This window comes from Bos indicus x Bos taurus, chromosome 10 (assembly GCF_003369695.1).
Source record: "Bos indicus x Bos taurus breed Angus x Brahman F1 hybrid chromosome 10, Bos_hybrid_MaternalHap_v2.0, whole genome shotgun sequence".
NCBI classification, from domain to species: Eukaryota; Metazoa; Chordata; class Mammalia; order Artiodactyla; family Bovidae; genus Bos; species Bos indicus x Bos taurus.
The window spans coordinates 77,256,766-77,275,098 of record NC_040085.1 but is presented as its reverse complement, the minus strand read 5'-3'; the positions used below and the strand labels follow the sequence as shown (position 1 = coordinate 77,275,098).

Below are 18,333 nucleotides of genomic sequence, written 5' to 3'. Positions count from 1 at the left end.
TCTCCATCCCTTGGTCAACTCAGCGACTTTAATGTTAGAGCCAGAGCTGGTTTGTCTGCCCTTCTCTTCCCTCATCTGAACTCTTTCCCTTCCTCCTCCTCAGTGACCATCTCACATGGCCACATGCTGAATCTTGCCATCCCTGGTGACTGTAACATTTCAAGTCCCAGTACAAACCAAGAGGGCACCCTCTTCCCACTGCCCCTCTTTTCAGATCACCTACTCTACATTCCCAGCAAACATTCCTCATCCTTAGACATTCCATCCATTTCAACCACACCTTTGGCACCATCCTTACTGCTCCTCACTCTGCCTTCACATTCTTCTCTCCCTGGCTCCAATATTTCACTCACTCATCATCACTCTCTTGCAAATGGCCTCCACTTCCTCACGTCCCCCTTTCTGTGCCATATTTGCTGACAAAACTCCAACACTGGTGGAACCCAACTCTCCACCACACAATATCTGAATATCCAAGTTCACATCGGGCAGGTGAACACTGTAAGATGGGGAGGAAATCACACCACCAGGCTGACAAGCTGCAGTTTAGATTCATGAGCACAAAATTTCAATGAGAAGAAAGGAAAGAAGGAAGGGAGGGAGGAAGGAAAAACAAAAAGGAAAAGAAAGCAAGTCAATTCTGCTCACCAAACCTAAAAGGTTTTCCTGCCAAACTTGCCTTCTGAATTGGCTATCTTACAACTTCTCCTTGTTCAAGCTTCATTCATGGTCTCAGTTGATGGGCTCAGTTCGAAATCCACTGAAGAAATGGAAGCCAGCAGAAGGCAAGGCACTTTGCCAACAAAGGTCCATATAGTCAAAGCTATGGCTTCTCCAGTAGTCATGTACGGATGTGAGTTGAACCTTAAAGAAGGCTGAGAGCCGAAGAATTGATGCTTTCAGACTGTGGTGCCAGAGAAGACTCTTGAGAGTCTCTTGGACAGCAAGGAGATCAAACCTGTCAGTCCTAAAGGAGATCAATGCTGAATATTCATTGGATGGACTGATACTGAAGCTGAAGTTCCAATACTCTGGCCACCTGATGGGACGAGCTGATTCACTGGAAAAAGACCTTGATGCTGGGAAAGATTCAAGGCAGGAGGAGAAGGGGATGACAGAGGATAAGATGGTTGGATGACATCACTCACTCAACAGACATGATGAGTTTGAGCAAACTCTAGGAGACAGTGAAGGACAGGAAGCCTGGTGTTCTGCAGTCCATGGAGTCGCAAAAAGTCGGACATGACTTAGCGACTGAACAACAACAAGAAGGCAAGTCCCTCATCTTGAGACAGCCTCACCTAAGCCACCAAGTTCTTGGTCTTCTTTCCACTGCAATAGAAACGTTGCTGCATTTACTAAAGGGAAGTTGCTCTGCTTTTGCTCTTCACTGGAAGGTGATAGATAGCACATTGCTTCTCAACTACACCCTCTCACCACACTGACAGGCTCCAATATGATAACAGCAGATGACACCTCAAAGACCTCCAAGACACTTACTCTCTGAAGTGTAAGACAACAACATCGTTGCTGTTATTCAGTTGCTAAGTTGTGTCCAACGTTTTGCGACCCCATGAATTGCAGCAAGCTAGGCTTCCCTGTCCTTCACTATCTCCTTGAGTTTGTTCAAACTCATGTCCATTGAGTCATAGGGAAATGTTAAGTCAAGAGAAATCAAAAACAAGAAGACCAGGGGAATTTGAAGCTTCTAGCAGCTACAACTACAACAAACATTAAGCATAGCCCAACTCCTGGCCAAGTTAAATAAAACTTCACGGGGAAGGCCTGGTTACCTCAGTGTCTATTACCTGATTCATCATATTCGGCTTTCAAGAAAAAAAAAATCATGATCCATGCTGAAGTAAGGAAAACACACCATCTAGAGAGACAAGCAGTTGTGAAAACCAGATATGACACAGAAGTTGATATTATCAGACAAGAAATTTAAAATCACTATGATCAAATATGCTAAAGGTTCTAACAGAAAAATAGATGATAATGAAAGCAGAGAGGTAGAAATGCTTCCAAAAAACCCTTAAAAAGGAAATGCTAAAAGTCAAAAACACTGCAACAAGTGAAGAATGCCTCCAATGGGCTCACGAGTGGACTCTATATGGCCAGGGAAAGATTCAGTGAGCTTGAGGTCAACAGAAACTTCCAAAAGTGGGGGAAAAAACAGGGGGGGAGCAGGAAGAGAAAATTTTAATGGAAGAGAATACACAAAAACTATGGTACATATCAAAAGGTATAAGTATAACTGCAGTACCAGGAGGAAAAAAAAGAGAAAGAAGACATATTTAAAGGGATATTGACAGAATTTTCCAAAGTTAATGATTGACACAAAACGCAGATCCAGAAAGATAAGAGACCAATCAGCATCCATTAAAACAGAACAGTACCCCGAGACATACCATATTCACACTGCAGAAGATGAAAGACAAAGGAAAAATCTTGAGAGAAACAAGAATAAAAACCTTAGCTATGGAAAAATAAGGATAAGAATTACATGGGGCCTCTCACCAGAAATCTCACAAACATGAGTGCAACTGAATACTAAAAATATTGGGAGAGAAAAAAACACCAACTTGGAAGTCTACATCTAGTGAAATGATCCTTCAGAAGGGAAGGAAAAATAAACTTTCTCAAACAATAAATACCGAGAGAGTTCATCACTAGCCGACTTGCCAGCAAGAAATGCTAAAAGCTCTTCAGGCAGAGGAAAATGTTATTGGTCAGAAACTTGGATCTACCAAATTAAAGAGCAAGCATCAGGGAAGAAATAAAGGGAAATAAAATCTTGTATTTTATTATTCTTAATTGACCTAGAAGAAGAGAGTAAGACTTTCTAGATTGTGTTTTTTCATTGCCTCTTAGCATGGCTTGTGATTTTTTGTTGAAAGCCAAACACAATGCATCAGGTAACAGGAACTGAGGTAACCAGGGCTTCCACATGAGGTTTTTATTTAGTTTGGCCAGAAAAATTAAAAAAAAAAAACTTTTTTAAAGATTAGCCTATCAGTGCCTAACACGGAGCTCGGGAGTAGCCCCCTCCCCAGACAATCAACTAGTTCAAGGGTCAGCCAATGAGGGCCCCTGGGACAAACCTAGCCTTCTGCCTGTTTTCATATGGTCTGTGAGCTAAGAATGGTTTTCACCTTTTCAGATGGTAGAAAAAAGTTAAAAGAAGAAGAATACTTTGTGACACATGAAAACTGCATAAAATCAATATTCTGTGCCATAAACAAAGTTTTGCCAACACCCACCTGTTTACTTATTGCCTTGGCTCCTTTCATACTGTAAGGGCGGGGCTGAGAAGTTGTAGCAGAGTTGATGTGGCCCACAGAGCCCAAAGTATTTACTCTTTGATCCTTCACATAACTTTTTTTCTGTTCCCTGAACAAGCCTGATCACTTCATTTTTCAGAGGCTGGAAGCAAGGCCTGGGAGACAGAATTACACTCGAATGTCACTTTCCTGGTCAGTTAACAGAGCCAGTGTGAAAATGCAAGTCTTCAGATCCAAGTGCCCAAGAGGACTTACATTTTGTAAGTACAGATTTTAAGATCGTAGTGTGTAATACTACTGACTAATACTACTGACTCTAGGGACTGCATAAGTAACATTTTATTATTGTCTTATTTCACATGAAAGATAGTGTGACGACCAGAGGAGAAACAGGGGTGACAGAGAAGCTTTGCCAGCTTCTATGCACAAGAAGGGGATCACTGAGAGATGAAGGGGATGACATGTTCCTAGGGGACCAAGAAGAAAAGCACTCCAATTGGCTTCTTTTTTTAGAGGATGTCAGTTTCACTCCTTGGGATTTGGGTCTTTTCTTTCTTCTTTTTTTAATTTTTAGAACAGGTAAAAATCAGTATCTTTATACTCTAAAACTAGGCAGTTAAATATGGGGTCCAGGACTTCGCTGATAGTCCAGTGGTTAAGAGTCTGCCTGCCATTGCAGGGAACATGGGTTCAGTCCCTGGTCTGGGAAGAGTCCCTCTGCTACAGAGCAACTAAGCCCAGGCGCCACAACTACAGAAGCTCTAGCCCATAGAGCCTGTCGTCTACAACAAGAGAAGCCACCGCAGTGAGACGCGTTGAGAAAGCCCAAGCATAGCAACAAGACCTAGCACAGGCAAAAGCAAATACATTAAATAAATTTCTTTTTTTTTTGAAAAATAAGGGATCCATCTCTTTCATGACTCTGCAGTGCATACACGTGGAGTGTACAGACATTTCCCCTTCTGGAGACAGCAAGACTTGACAAAAGAAAGATCTATTCATAAGGCTCATCAGGCAGGAGAAATATAGGTCAAAGAAATAAGAAGATAGATTCCTAAGGGTACGATTTTATTCATATTATGTAGATGGAAGACAAAAATAGTACAATCAGAATGTACCATATCCTACACTAGAGGTCTGTCTTATAGCAGAACATACACACACCCCCCAGAACAACTAGAAAAGTTGGATAAAATTTTGAAAAGAGAGCTCCCAATGCAATGAGGTCATACGGAGAAGAGGGAAGTTTAGAAGGGAGTGGACATTTCTGCAACATTGCTGTAATGTACCTTGTCAAGTCCAACATCCATTCATGAAAATACTCTGAGCAAAATGTAAATGTGAGGAAATTTGCTTAATTTGATAAGCGATATATTAAAAACACATATAGGGACTCTTCAAAAATTTTCCCACCGAGATTAGGAATGAGACAAGGATTCCCACTATGACCACTCCTATTCACCATTATATTAGAGGTCTCAGCCAATGCAACAGACAAGAAAAAGACATAAAAGGCACAAAGACAGCAATTCTGTTTGTTTAGTTACTCAGTCATATCCAACTCTTTTGCAACCCAATGGACTGTGGTCCACCAGGCTCCTCTGTCCATGGGAATTCCCAAGGAAGAATACTCGAGTGGGTTGCCATTGCCTTCTCCAGGGGATCTTCCCCACCCAGGAACTGAACCTGCATCTCCTGCACTGCAGGCAGATTCTTTACCACTAAGCCATCTGGGAAGCCAACAATGACTGCAAAACAAAGAGTAAAAACTTTTTGCATGGAATTTAATTATGTATATGGAAAAGTCATACTAATCTACCGATCAGACTTACTAGGATTTACAAGTGAATTTAACAAAATCACTGGATATAAGGTCGATACATAAAAATCAACTGTGTTTCTATATACCCACAACAAATAATCAGAAAAGGATGTTTTTAAAAGATACCATTTAAAACAAACCAGAATTTGTTTTAAAAACCCAAATTGATAAAAACAGATAATCCAACTGAAAAACAGGCAATAAACTTGAAGAGGGACTACAAAAGATTAAATAAAAGTGACCAAAAAAAAAAATACTAACAAGGCACATCATTAGTCACCAAGGCAAACTGAGACCACAATGAGACACAACTACCCACCCACCATAATGGCTACAATTTAAAAGTCTGACAGTTCCAAGTGTGGACAAGCATTTGGAGAAATCGAAACACTCCTAAACTGATGATGGAGGCATAAACTGGTACAACCACTTAGAAAATCTCTTTGTAAGGCCCTCCTAAATTTGAATACATGTCCCAGAAATCCAGTCTTAGGAGTGTAACAAACAAAAACCCATTCATACGTGTGCCAAAAAACACACACACAAAATTACAGAAGCATTATTCACAGTAACCCTAAACTGGAAATGTCCCAAATACACATCAACAGATGAATAAACTGTGAAATGTAACTGAGTGGGTTGCGATACAGCAGTAAAAATAAACTATTGCTACATACCACATCATGGATGAATCTCTCAAACAGTATTGTGCCTAAGAAGAAACAAAAAGAGTATATACATATAATTCCATATATATTTCACATATTTCAAATATGAGAAAGATATGGTGTTAGAAATCAGGTTAGTGGTCACCACTGGGGAAAGAGAACATGTAGTACCACTGGGAGGGTGCAAGAGGTAGTTTTGGGGGCAATGGTAATATTCTCTCTCTTAACCTGGGAGTGACAATATAGATGTATTTACTCTTTGAAAATTCACTGAGAAATGAGTTGTGTACTTTTCGAGGAAGAACGCAAATATTCTTGGAAAAGGATATAGCATATCTGATTCTCAAGGTAGCACTCACATCATCTAAAGCAATGCAAAAAGTGATGACATTGCAGAGATATGGTTGTAGGGATGCTGGAGGAGCTAGAGGTTGTATCTGCCACGACTATATACATACTCAATTACTCTGTGTGTAGGCATAGACCAGGAGCAACAATCACAGAACTAGAGAAGTGATACAGAAGTGAAGCAAGATTAGAAACACACTACTTAAGGAATGCTTCGCATTACCCAAAGACTTTATTTTGGATAACGAAAGTCTTCCAACTCTTACAAAATATCTCAGAACTTCCAAAGAGTGGTTGAAATACTCTGCACTTGTTCTTAATAACTTTCTGAAAGTGAAAGTCACTCAGTCGTGTCCTATTTTTTGCGACCCCATGGACTATACAGTCCATGGAATTCTCCAGGCCAGAATACTGGAGTTGGGTATAGCCCAACTTCTCCAGGGGATCTTCCCAACCCAGGGATTGAACCCAGGTCTCCCTGCACTGCAGGCAGATTCTTTACCAGCTAAGCCACAAGAGAAGCCCAAGAACACTGGAGTGGGTAGCCTATCCCTTCCCCAGTGGATCTTCCTGACCCAGGAATCAAACTGGGGTCTCCTGCATTGCAGGCGGATTCTTTACCAACTGAGCTTTCAAGGAAGCCCATTACTCCCCAGCAAATATATCCAAAGTCTTTCAGCCAGTTTAGAAGTTTGAGGTAGATACTGTATTTTTGCCCAGTATATATATATATATATATATATGTATGTATGTATGTATGTATGTATGTATGTGTGTGTGTGTGTGTGTGTGTGTGTGTGTGTGTATAAAGTTTACTTCTTCTATCGGAGAAAGATGGGTCCGTGAACTGTCCTCAGCAAAGTATGCCATACCACAGGGCACACTCATTGGACCAAGACAGACATGTGAGTCTAATCAGGACCAATCAGGATCCTTCTGAGGGGTAAGATAAGAACACTGGAAGAAAGAAGTCCCCTTCCCCATGAGGGATTAGTCTGAAACCCTATGAAGGGAAGGAGATTAATGACTACCTTTTTTGTGTGGCACAGAAGGAGGATATCAAGATGATGAGGTGTCAGTAAGAGGTGCTAATGGTATCATTTAAGTCCCTGGATCTAGCCATGCCTGAATTCCAAGATTTACTAGTCCGAGTAATTCCTTTTTGCTTCAGTTGGTTTGAATTTTGTTTCAGTGCAGTTGTTTTTTGTCTACATCCAAGAGAACTCTGAATCATCATTATCACTGTTACCTTTATTATATATTATTATTATATACATGTGGCATTCAATTCCTTCAATAGACTGGCCCCAATTTTCACTTCTTGTCTTGTCAGTCACTATTTCTCCATGTATAACCAACAATATGAATAATTTCAACCACAGGAAACTTTCCTCAACCAAGAATTCTCAATAAGCAAAGTTCAACTTAAAAAAAAGCCTACTTCCAAATAACACTTCTGATAGTCAACTGGTCATTCCTGTTAAGGACAATTAGAAAATATAAGAAACTGGGGATTAGAAATGGATTTTTTTAAGTGGGGGAGTATGGCAGATGGCAGGCTGGGTAAGTGGTTTTTGCAGAGAAGCTTTTGAAAGCTAAAGGAAGCCAAAGAAGGGAAAACCTAGAATCGACAGCATATGCTTTGGCATAAAGCTAAACACCCTATGTGTTAGGGTGAGACATCTGAGAACTTCCTAACTGGTCATGCCAAGCAAGTTAAATTAAGTTTATCCCAAGATGTATCCACTCTCCCCTTGAGCCACAGGACAATCCGGGAGCCAGTGGTCACTCTCTCAGTCCGAAAGTCAAAAAGGCATTGAACATTTGGAAAGTGAGCCTGACACAGTGGGTAAAATGCCCATTTGCATGGAAGCTGTGCATTGACTGTAATAAAGCAAACCCATTTTCTCTCGTTTCACTGCAGGGGACCAAACTCCTTGATAACAGTGAGAAGTAACTAGAAATTCATTGTGACATATCCTCCATTACCAACATCAGGTGAGGAAAATGTCACTCAGTCTGCCTTGCTTTCTCATTTTACCTGCAGTAAACATAAATAGTCAACAATTTTCCTTACAACCTAAATTACCTTTCCCTGTTTCCCCTTATGTTCTAAGCTCATCTACCCAGACTGAAAGTACCTGACTCAAAAGAGAGGTATTAAAAATCCTTTGCACACTATGTCACCTCTAATCTTTTACTTACACTGAACTGCCTGAAGCACACTTTGGCCACCTGCGTCTCCTGCCGCATCTCTGCAGGCCCCCAACCCGTTGGTCCTCCAACACCCAGCTCATCCACTCAGCCTCTTCAGTGAAGTCTCCCTCCCCCATTCCATGTAAGCGTGCCTGTCTTACCACATCCTGTTAATCCATCTTTTTCCCCCTCAACAGAATTTAAAACTTCCTAAACACCAGAGCCACATCTGATTAATCATCATCTACAAAAGGGCCTTCAGTAGTGGGACCACTGACACGATGAACAAGCAAGACAAGGAGCAGAGAAGAACACCAGAGACTTTAGATCAACAGTGACTTAGGATAGGGACCTGTATCCTCCCCCAGCCCCCAACTAAGAATTGACTAAACCTCAGATTTCCAGGAATACTCTCCCTTTCAAGAATGCCCTCAAAGCAATCATAATTTTTCAGCCCTGTTCTGCACCTGGGGAGAACACAGATCAGTAGCATTAAGTGGTTTTGTCTAATGTCACCAGCAGTCAAGCCCCTAAACTACCTGCCATTCTGAAAGTTAAAGTGCCTTCCCTTAAAAAAAAAAAACAACTCAAATATAATCAATAAATGTAATCTTTGTGAATGCATCCTTTCTATTTTGACCAGCTGCTGAATCAGTCTTTGTTTTAGGATGTATGGTCAGCAAAATAATATAATGGCAGCTTCCTGTTCGGTTTGTAATCTAAATACTGTTAACACTTACATAGTGGCTTCAGAGAAAGCTATATAGGATATTTAAGTTGTTGTCTTTCTTCTACAGAGGTCATAAGCAGAAGGAAAAAAAAAAAAAAAACAACCGCCAGCTCAAACAAGTGTTCTATTTGGATTGGGCAGTGTAGATCCCTATAATATTTTTCTAATTGGAATTAGTTGCCAATGACTAAAACTGGATGAAACAAATGGATGACAACAGCTTTCTGAGCAGCACACACCCTTTGCTTTAACACAGTCCTCACCTACCCTAACGCTTCTCGACCCTGAGGTCTAGCACCAGATGCCATTCATCATCACACATGGATGGCTGTTGGGCTTTTAAAAAAAGCAAAATTGTTTTCTGGCTCCTATCTCTCTTTCGAAAATGTGGCAGAGGGCCCCTGGTTTCAAGAAAACTGAGGATAAGTACATTTCTTTCTGGGAGTAAAAACTTTCTACATGTTTCACACATAAAGCATGATTTGGATGGGTCAAAAAATGCAACAACTTAAGCTAACGTGAAAGAAACCCCACTTGTTTCATTCATCTGCTTTACCTAACTGGCTCTGTTTGAGTTTGCAACCCGTTTTCTAAGGCTTTTTCCTCCCTTCATTCATTCTACAATCAGCTCTCAAGCAATTACTATAAACCAGAATCTGACAAATGGTGAAGCAACAAGAGGGAATAAAACAGAGTTCTTGCTCTCAGGGAGTGGACATTTTAGTGGATGGAGACAGACAATATACAAATGAAAAACATATAGTGCAATGTCATGGTGATAAAGCTAAAGATAAGGCAATAAAGAGCACTGCAGGGAAGCAGGAGTTTTATTTTAGCTACGATGGTCTGGGAGGACATGATAATGAAGATTTTACAATATTAGCTCTTACTCTGAAAGCAAACAATAATTGGCTTAACAATTGGTTTAATTATTATTATTAATACCTCTTACCTGAAAAGCTTGCTGTTATCCCCTCTGTTCACCTATGACATTTTTGCCTCTCTCCCAAAGCCTCTCTTCCAGGTCTGATTATACAGTGTTCTCTCTGAACTAAACGGTACTTACTGGCTTCATCGTCTACTTGCTACATAATCTGACATAAAATTCTATGCATTATGCTCCTAAATCATCAATTAACATCTTTTATTGTTTATTTTCTATTCATTTCTATTTCTCTCCAAAAGAACTGAACTGATCTCAAGGGAAGGGTCTCTGTTTATCCCTGACCTAGTGATATATCCGCAAGACTCGGGATTTTGGGTCAGAAAAGATCTGGATTTAAATCTTGGTTTTTAATAACTCAATAACTATCTGACCAAGGGCAAGTGGCTGAACCACTTCTTCAACTTCAGTTTCTTCATCTGTAAAATGGGAGTGATACCACCTAATTCTTATCAAAAACTTTGCTCTCCAATGGCTTTACAGGTTCAGTTCAGTTCAGTCGCTCAGTCGTGTCTGACTCTTCGCAACCCCATGGACCACAGCACGCCAGGCCTTCCCGTCCATCACCAACTCCCAGAGTTTACTCAAACTCATCTCCACTGAGTCGGTGGTGCCATCCAACCATCTCATCCTCTGTAGTCCCCTTCTTTAATGTACTGACAGTTATAAGGTCAGTGCCTGCCATACGACAGCTCCACAGCTTTGTAGGCTGGGCAACTTTGGGCTTAGGAATCCAATTTCTCTCAAGCATATCCTGTGTCTTGCCTTGCAGTGGGGCAAGAAAAAACCAGTGGGAGAGACAAACATGGATGTACAATTGCAAACTAGGTTGGAGGACCTTACTATATTGTGGCTCTCAGGTGAATCTAGCCAGGCAGAATCAAGCAAGCAATAAGAATAAGGATCATAACCACTTGTACCTTGCATCTTCTGTGTAACTGCCCATGCACCCGCACCCAAACCAGTCCATGCACCCACCCTTGAAAAGGTCTCTGTCCCCACACCGGGTCCAGTCTACACTGCACTACTATTAGTCCATCCTGCCTTCCATTTTCACCGTCCCGCCCCCCTACAGACCTGTCACTCTGCAGGTCAACAATTCAGCAAATATTTACCAAACCCCTACCATGCACAGGTGCTGTGAGAGATACCAAGGAAATAGAGGAAAACAGCACACGGCCTCATCTGGCACAAGAGACATCAATGCAGCTGCAGCCCCTGTGTTTCATTTCTCTTCCTGCTGGTGACCAGTGACCTTTAGGCTCAAGGAAATCTTTGGCTGCCACAGGGAAGGCCATCCTCCACTCCACATTTCCCCTGAATGTTTGGGCCACATCCTCCAGGGTCAGAATCACAGAGCAGCATTCTCCGAGGCAGGGGTAGGGAACCTCCAGGATCTAATGCCTGATGATCTGCAGTGAAACTGATTTAATAATAATAGAAAAAGTGCACAATAAATGTAACAAGCTTGAATCATCCCCAAACCATCTCCCTACCTCCAGTCTATGGAAAAATTGTCTTCCACGAAACTGGTCCCTGGTGCCAAAAAAAGTTGGGGACTGCTGCTCCAAAGAACTCAGAAGTTCCTCCAATACTGGGCTGATAGAGCAGGTCCACAGGAACAGAAGAGTCGGAAACCATTGCCCCGAAATACCAATTTCCCACCAGACTCCCACGGGAGGAGGTCATGTAGAGGCCGTGGCTTCCAGTTGACCTGCAAGCTGAATGGGCACTTGGAGGCTTCTCACCCCTCCTTGTGCCTGGAATGTACACTCTGCCCACCCTCCCCTAGGGAGCCATTTGCAAGGACCATAACCTTGAGACAGTAAGTTGCTGAGACTGTCTGGACTAAAGATGTGACTGATCCCAGTTAGAGCCTCAAAACAGAAACATAGGCCTGAAAAAAACATAATTTTGAAGGTACTGGCGGGTGGGTGCAAGGAGCTACCCCTCTTGCAGTGTCTAAGACAAGCCTCTTATGTAAGTTCCCTTGCTTATTACATTTGCCGCCTACCAATCTGCTGCGTTTTCCTCTTTTCCTCCATCTCCGTGTCCTCCGTGTCTGGGGGCTGATTTCAGATCTCGCCTAGGGAACAACCAGGGTTGTGAATAACTCATTATCAAAATTATCAGAAACCAACAACTATGACGTAACAGGGCCCATCTTCTCCAGCTACTGGGCCTCCTCTGCCCAGGATCCTATTTTTCTCATCACAACCACACATATTCAAGGGGTATATTCTTTATTTTTATTTTACAGACGAGGACACAATGAACGGGGTGTGAAAAGCCTGTTGTGCTACTTGAAGAGCTATGGATCGTAGCTCTGTGTGAGCTCGGGGCTGGCCTATATCGAGAGCAACACAGGCATCTGGGGACCTCCAAGAGCTGCCACCGCCGGTCCAGGTTCACACAGGACACTCTCATCTCAGGATGCTCTCCTGGGAAGTGTGTGTCTCCCTGCCCCCCACCCCCGTGCAAGAAAATAGCCTCCAGGGTAGGGCAGATAGCAGTGGACAAGGGAGTTTTTTGTGCCAAAAGTGATTTTTTTCCTTTAATGGTTTTACCAAAGTATTTCAAAAGCTTGAACAGCTGTCTCCACCACAACTCACTTGAAAAGCCTCACTCACAGGAACACCTGCTCTGTCTGTATTTCACTATTGACATATTTTTCCATTTCCATCCTTAAAAATGGGTGTCCTCTGCACCCTATGTTTCTAACATGGAAGTAGAAGAAAAGGATACATTTATTTTACCCACAAAGTAGCCACAAGGAAGATCAACAAGTTCTGACGGATGGTTCAGCCAGCTGGAACCTCCTAGCTAATAAACGCATTCTCACCACCCTTCTCTCTTGTTTCCTCGGTCATAAGAGGGAGACCTACGTGGTCGAAGACTGGTCAAAATGAGCTAAGGAGCGGAGGTCTGCCTTTTGGGGGGTGAGGGGTGGAGTCTGGACCACTGCTTGCTTTAGCCACTGCCTTGGTACTTGGGATAATTAATAGTGAACTTCCTTCCCCTTACTGGAATCTGAATGTGGTAGAAAATGAATTGCCTTTTACAGGTCTCAGGGAGGCAGCCATGAAGCACTGGAGGAGCTTTGTGGTTTCTCAAGCAGGTACTCTGAGTTGTTACTTAATGTAACTCATTAGGTTTAATGTGCATTTTAATTGCCTACTAGTGAACAGTTTTTGCTCTCCCTGCACTTGGAAGATCGGGGTTTCATGACTTATTATTATTCTTATTACAGATTTAATGGTTCCAAATGATGGGTGATGAGCTCTTTTATCTAGACTGCTTCGGAAAGTTGTTTCCCCAAGCAGAAAACTGATAAGAGAATTCAACAATGTTTACTAGGCACCTACCGGCAGGTACATTCCTAGGCATGGGGCAGATGGATGCAAAGACAGCTGCAACAGTGTTTCGCCCCCAAGGAGCTTACTATCTGGTTCTCAGGGTGGTCCAGCAGAATCAGCATCATCTGCAGATCATCCTGTTAGAGATGTAAATTCTCAGGCCTCACCCCAGACCAAGTCCAAAACTCAAGGGGTGATCCTAGCCATCCGCATTTGAAAAAGCCGGCTTCAAACAAAGATCACCCTCATCAAACGTCAAACTGACAAATACGCGGTTAGCTTATTGAGCTAAATCTGAAAGTGTCATTTGTCCTCTAAGGAAACAGGCCCAGAGGCCAAAAGTCACATGAGTTGGTGGAGGAGTTGAAACCAGAACTCAGGTCTCCCACCACCAACCTTACCCCCACTCTGCATGGCCAATGCTCTATTTCTTTTCTGATACTTTAAACCCTAAATCTCATAGGGAGTATTGCCAATCGAAAATGCAAACCTTGGTTTTCAAAGACGACAGAAAAAAGAGAAACTACTCTTTTTTAAAATAAGTGAAGTGAACTCGCTCAGTCGTGTCCGACTCTTTGTGACCCCATGGACTGTAGCCTATCAGGCTCCTCCGCCCATGGGATTTTCCAGGCAAGAATACTGGAGTGGGTTGCCATTTCCTTCTCCAGGGATCTTCCCCACCCAGGGATCGAACCCAGGTCTCCTGCATTGTAGGCAGACACTTTTACCGTCTGAGCCACCAGGGAAGCCAATTTCCTCCTTTTTAAAATAAATACAATAACAAAAATTAAAACCTGATCTATCAAAGCCATCTATCAAACTAGTAGTAATCTCCCAAACCTCTAACACACATCCAAGTTTCATTTACAATTTACAAATGGGGGCGGGAGAATAGGAAGAACGGTAAAAATTCAAGGAATAATGTGATCAGAATATGATCAGAATATAGCCTACAGGAACATAACAGTATGCCGAAATGTCCACAGTGATTCACCTTTTGTGGGAGAATTACAAATGATCTTTTATGGGTGTGTATTTTTCTGAAATTTTCCCAATGGTTATTTCTTTTGTAATCAAGAAAAAAGTAAAACTGTTTTTTTTTTAAATGTTACATCCATATCACTCAACATGAAGGTTTATTTTATAATTCTATTTCTTTCCATACAGCAGGATAGTGTGTGTGTAGTAATTATTTATATCATGCCATATGTTACAATGAAGATGAAATTCTGTAAATACATTCCTTCCAGCTGGCACTGAAAATGAAGAGGTTAAATGCTTCCCTAGGTTCAAAGCACTATGAATTAAGACAAGCTGACTGTACAGCTAAAGGAAAAACTAATCCCAGTACTGAGATCTCTGAGAGCATCTCTTTTGAAAAATGTTGATGTGACACATAGCTCCTTACTCATATCTCCCTGATGTTTAACCCCTGGCACAACACAGAAGGTCTGGCAATTCCTGGCAAAGTCTTGGGAGTTCTGGGGATAAAATGCATGGGAGAATACCAGAGAAATAAGAAGGAGAATGAACCTACGGTCACGTCAAATTCTGTCCTTGTGGACACTAAGACATTCAAAATTACTGGCACATTTCATTGCCCAAAATATCCTTTAAATTTCTTTTTTTCTTTCTCAAGAAATGTTTGCTCAGTTAAAAAAAAAAAAAAAAACTATGTTGGCTATCTCATTCCATAAATCATAAATTAACAAAATAAGGGCTGTCTCATTTAAAGAGACATTTCTGCCACAAAAGCATTGTTGTAAAGTTTCACTCGATAAGACAAATTTGTTGCTGGAAGAAGATATAGCATTGTTTCACTGAAACTCTCAGCAATATAAATTCAGTGCGTGTTAATTAAAGTTTCTTAAAGGAGACAGGAAAATGAAGTTAAGAACAGATGTAATTATTATGGAAAAGGAAACACCGGTGGCTACCTAGTTCATCCAAATACCTCACCACAGCTGACATTTCTGGAACTTACACTTTCAGGAAAGGACAAATTATTTAGGCTATATATACATATATGTAGTAATATGCCAACATTTACAGTACATAAGATCACCATATCTGCACAACATTTCTGCTTAGTATTGGAGAACTCAGAACAGATTTAACATCTTGGTTTTCACTGTTCAGCATGTGAGCCTTTGCTTACAAGGACCCTCTGAAGAATCTCCAATTTCCCTCAGTTCTCTGCTTGCTTTCCCCACCCATTGCAAAAACAAAAATGAATAAAGAAGCAAGACTATAATGACTATACCGCTCAGAGAAAGTTTCCCACCAACCTCCCCAGTGCCAACTCCATATAATTACTTATCTGCCTGTGAAAAGTGATCTAGAAAAGCCTTACCTATTAAGTCAAATCTGACAGTTTCCTTTCAGGCTAGCTTTTTTTTTTTTTTTTTTTGACAACACACACAAACTTGTAGCTCAGTCTCTAACTCCGTCCCTCCATCCCGACACTTATAAGCCCAGTTTTTATTCTTCCATCTCTCATCACCCTCTGCTAAGAAAAAGGTCCAATGTTAGGTTTTACCTAGGAGTGCTTATTTTTGCAGTTTTACTCTGGGACCGCTAAAAGGTATTGATCAGAAACTACCTGCAGATCCAGCTGCTGAGCATTGATAAATGCTGAGGGAACAATTTCAGGCCAAGAACAAGACCCAAAATATCTTCAATTTGTAGCGCAGAAATGCCACTCCTCGAAACAATAGACAAAGAAACAACGTTCCTATTCCATCAAATTAAATAATAATAATAATAAAATTCAGCAGCTTCCATTCTGAACAAAATTAAATGTTCTGGGTCACTGTCCTTTCGTCTCGCTGGGCCACTTCTTACGCAGCCTGGCAGTGACTGTAAACACGATCCCCTCACGCAACCCGAGTTGCCATCCTCACGGAGCAAATTATCCACGCGGCCCCTCCTGCCGCAGTCCCCAAACCAGCCAACCTCACCACCCATCCCTCCTCCACACCTCGCCGCCCGCTTTCTTGTCTTCCAACCCACAAATGGGTGCGCTTATCCAGAGAAAAAGTTAATGAACGACTGCTTTTGAGGTAAAGCTGCCCCACCTGAGATCGCGGAATCAGAAGGCTGGAAGTCCCTAAAAGCACGTACCCTCTACAAGCTCGCCCCGGCCGGTGAGTGCCTCACACCCAGAAACCCAGGAACAGGATTTCTGTGCAGACCTGCACCCACCCCACACAACTCCACACGCCAGCTTGCCTAACCACTTATGTAAGCTCGTGCCTCTACAGTCCCAAACTGCACACACACACACACACACACACCCCAGCACCTGTCACGCATCTGAAATGGACAAGCATCCACACTCGGGAGACGAAATGAAAACACACAGGAGCCGGAGGGGTGGAGGGCATCGCGTTGGAAAACATCTTTTTCCCCCGTTTGTGTCTTGCCCCTTTTTTTGTCACAACTACAATTACCTTAGCAACCAAAGAATTTCCTTGACTCCCACTCCGGCTTCAGAAATTTCTCCTAACGCCAAGCGTGCGCCAGGTTCATGGTAAAGCTAGAGGAGCCCAGGAATCGAGGGGTCGGCAGCCTCTTGGGGGCAGAGGGGACGTCTGGGTCCGTCTGGGTGCGTCTCCGCGCGGCTCTCCCACGTCTCGCCGGTCTTTCTGAGTTTCCGCGGTGGCGAGCGCCGGGGCTCAGCGAGCAGAAAGCGAAGCCCGAGGCCGGCGCAGAGACGCGGCGGGTCGCATCGTGCCAAGGCACGGGGCGCTCGGGTGTCTCCAGCGCGCAGGGGGCTGGCCCCGCTCTCCGCGCTCCCGGGCGCTCCCGGATCGCCCGCCTCTCCCGCTCCAGGCCGGCGAGGTCCGCGGAGCTTGGTCCGCCCCCTCGGCGCCCTCCCGCCCGCTCCGGCAGCTCCGGGAACCCGGCGCCCGGGCGGAGCTCTCGCTGCCGAGCAGGGCCGAGCGCAGGAGCTGCCCCAAGTCGCGAAGGCGCTCAGCTCCGCCGCTCGGGAGCTGCTGCAGCGGCGCCCGCTGTCGGGTGTCGGGCGGAGCTGCAGCCCGCGTCGCGCGCACCTGGGCGCCGGCACCTGGGCCCCGACAGGCGCGGGGCGGGGCCGAGGCACCTGGGCGCGTCCGCAGCGCGCCGCCGCCCGGCTCACCTGCTCCCAGCGCTGCGGAAGGTCCAGACGGAGATATGCCCGAGGAAGGAGGTGGGGGGGAAAAAACTAGAAATTTCTGACACGAGCGCCGGCGAGAACACTGGCGAAGCGGCTCAGAGAGACGGAGGCTCCTTCCCGCAATTCCGAGAGCTGGCCACCACTGGAAACTTCGGTGGCGCCAGGATTCTCTTAGGGATTCCTGGTTCGGAGCGGTTTGCCTGGTAGCTTTTGAGTCCCTCGTTGACGTGTAGCTGGCACCCTCTAAATTAAAATGGGCCGCCGCGATCGTCAGGGATAGTGTTTTACTCACCTCGTCATTTTTACTGGTTCACCACTTACACCACAGGCTGCATTTGGAGAGGTGTATGAATCTTCTCGAGTACGCCACGAAAAAACTTTTAAGAAAACTTAAGTCTGCAAATAATCTTGGAGAAAGAAGGAAAACGCTGGAGACAGAAAATGAGAAAGGGTAACTGAGGGCCTTCTTTGATGTGGGAGCTTTGAAATTTTATGCTTAGTTAAGGATTTGAAGCTGCAGGTGGAAATAAAACAAGATTGTTTGTTCCGCACGGTAACCATGGGGTCGGTGTGCAATATCGATGTTAGAAGGAGCTTCCTCGGTGGGTAAAGAATCCGCCTGCAATGCAGGAGACACAAGAAGGGGGACGCGGGGCGGGGCGGTTTCAATCCCTGGGTCAGGAAGATCCCCTGGTGTGGGAAATGGTAACCCACTCTAGTGTTTTTGCCAGGTTCGCACGGGGTCGCAAAGAGTCGGACAGGACTGAACTGAACATACATGTATTTCCTAGCTCTGTCCACTGAGAGAGCAATAGCACCGCTACTAC

At 43.6% G+C, this 18,333-nt stretch overlaps 1 protein-coding gene across 9 annotated transcripts in view; it reads right to left on the bottom strand.

Moving 5' to 3' along the window:
* The window catches only part of RGS6 (regulator of G protein signaling 6), a 609,909-nt gene extending 592,041 nt beyond the window's left edge, over positions 1 to 17,868 (bottom strand). For 6 of the 9 annotated variants that reach the window (XM_027552326.1, XM_027552328.1, XM_027552329.1 and 3 more), the window contains exon 1: positions 16,800 to 17,138. The gene's annotated coding sequence lies outside the window, so the exon portion shown is untranslated. Of the gene's footprint in view, positions 1 to 16,799; positions 17,140 to 17,488; positions 17,770 to 17,798 lie in introns of those variants that run through there. The other 3 variants (XM_027552323.1, XM_027552324.1, XM_027552322.1) reach the window with 3 other exon arrangements.
* Positions 17,869 to 18,333: the final 465 nt, after the last annotated feature.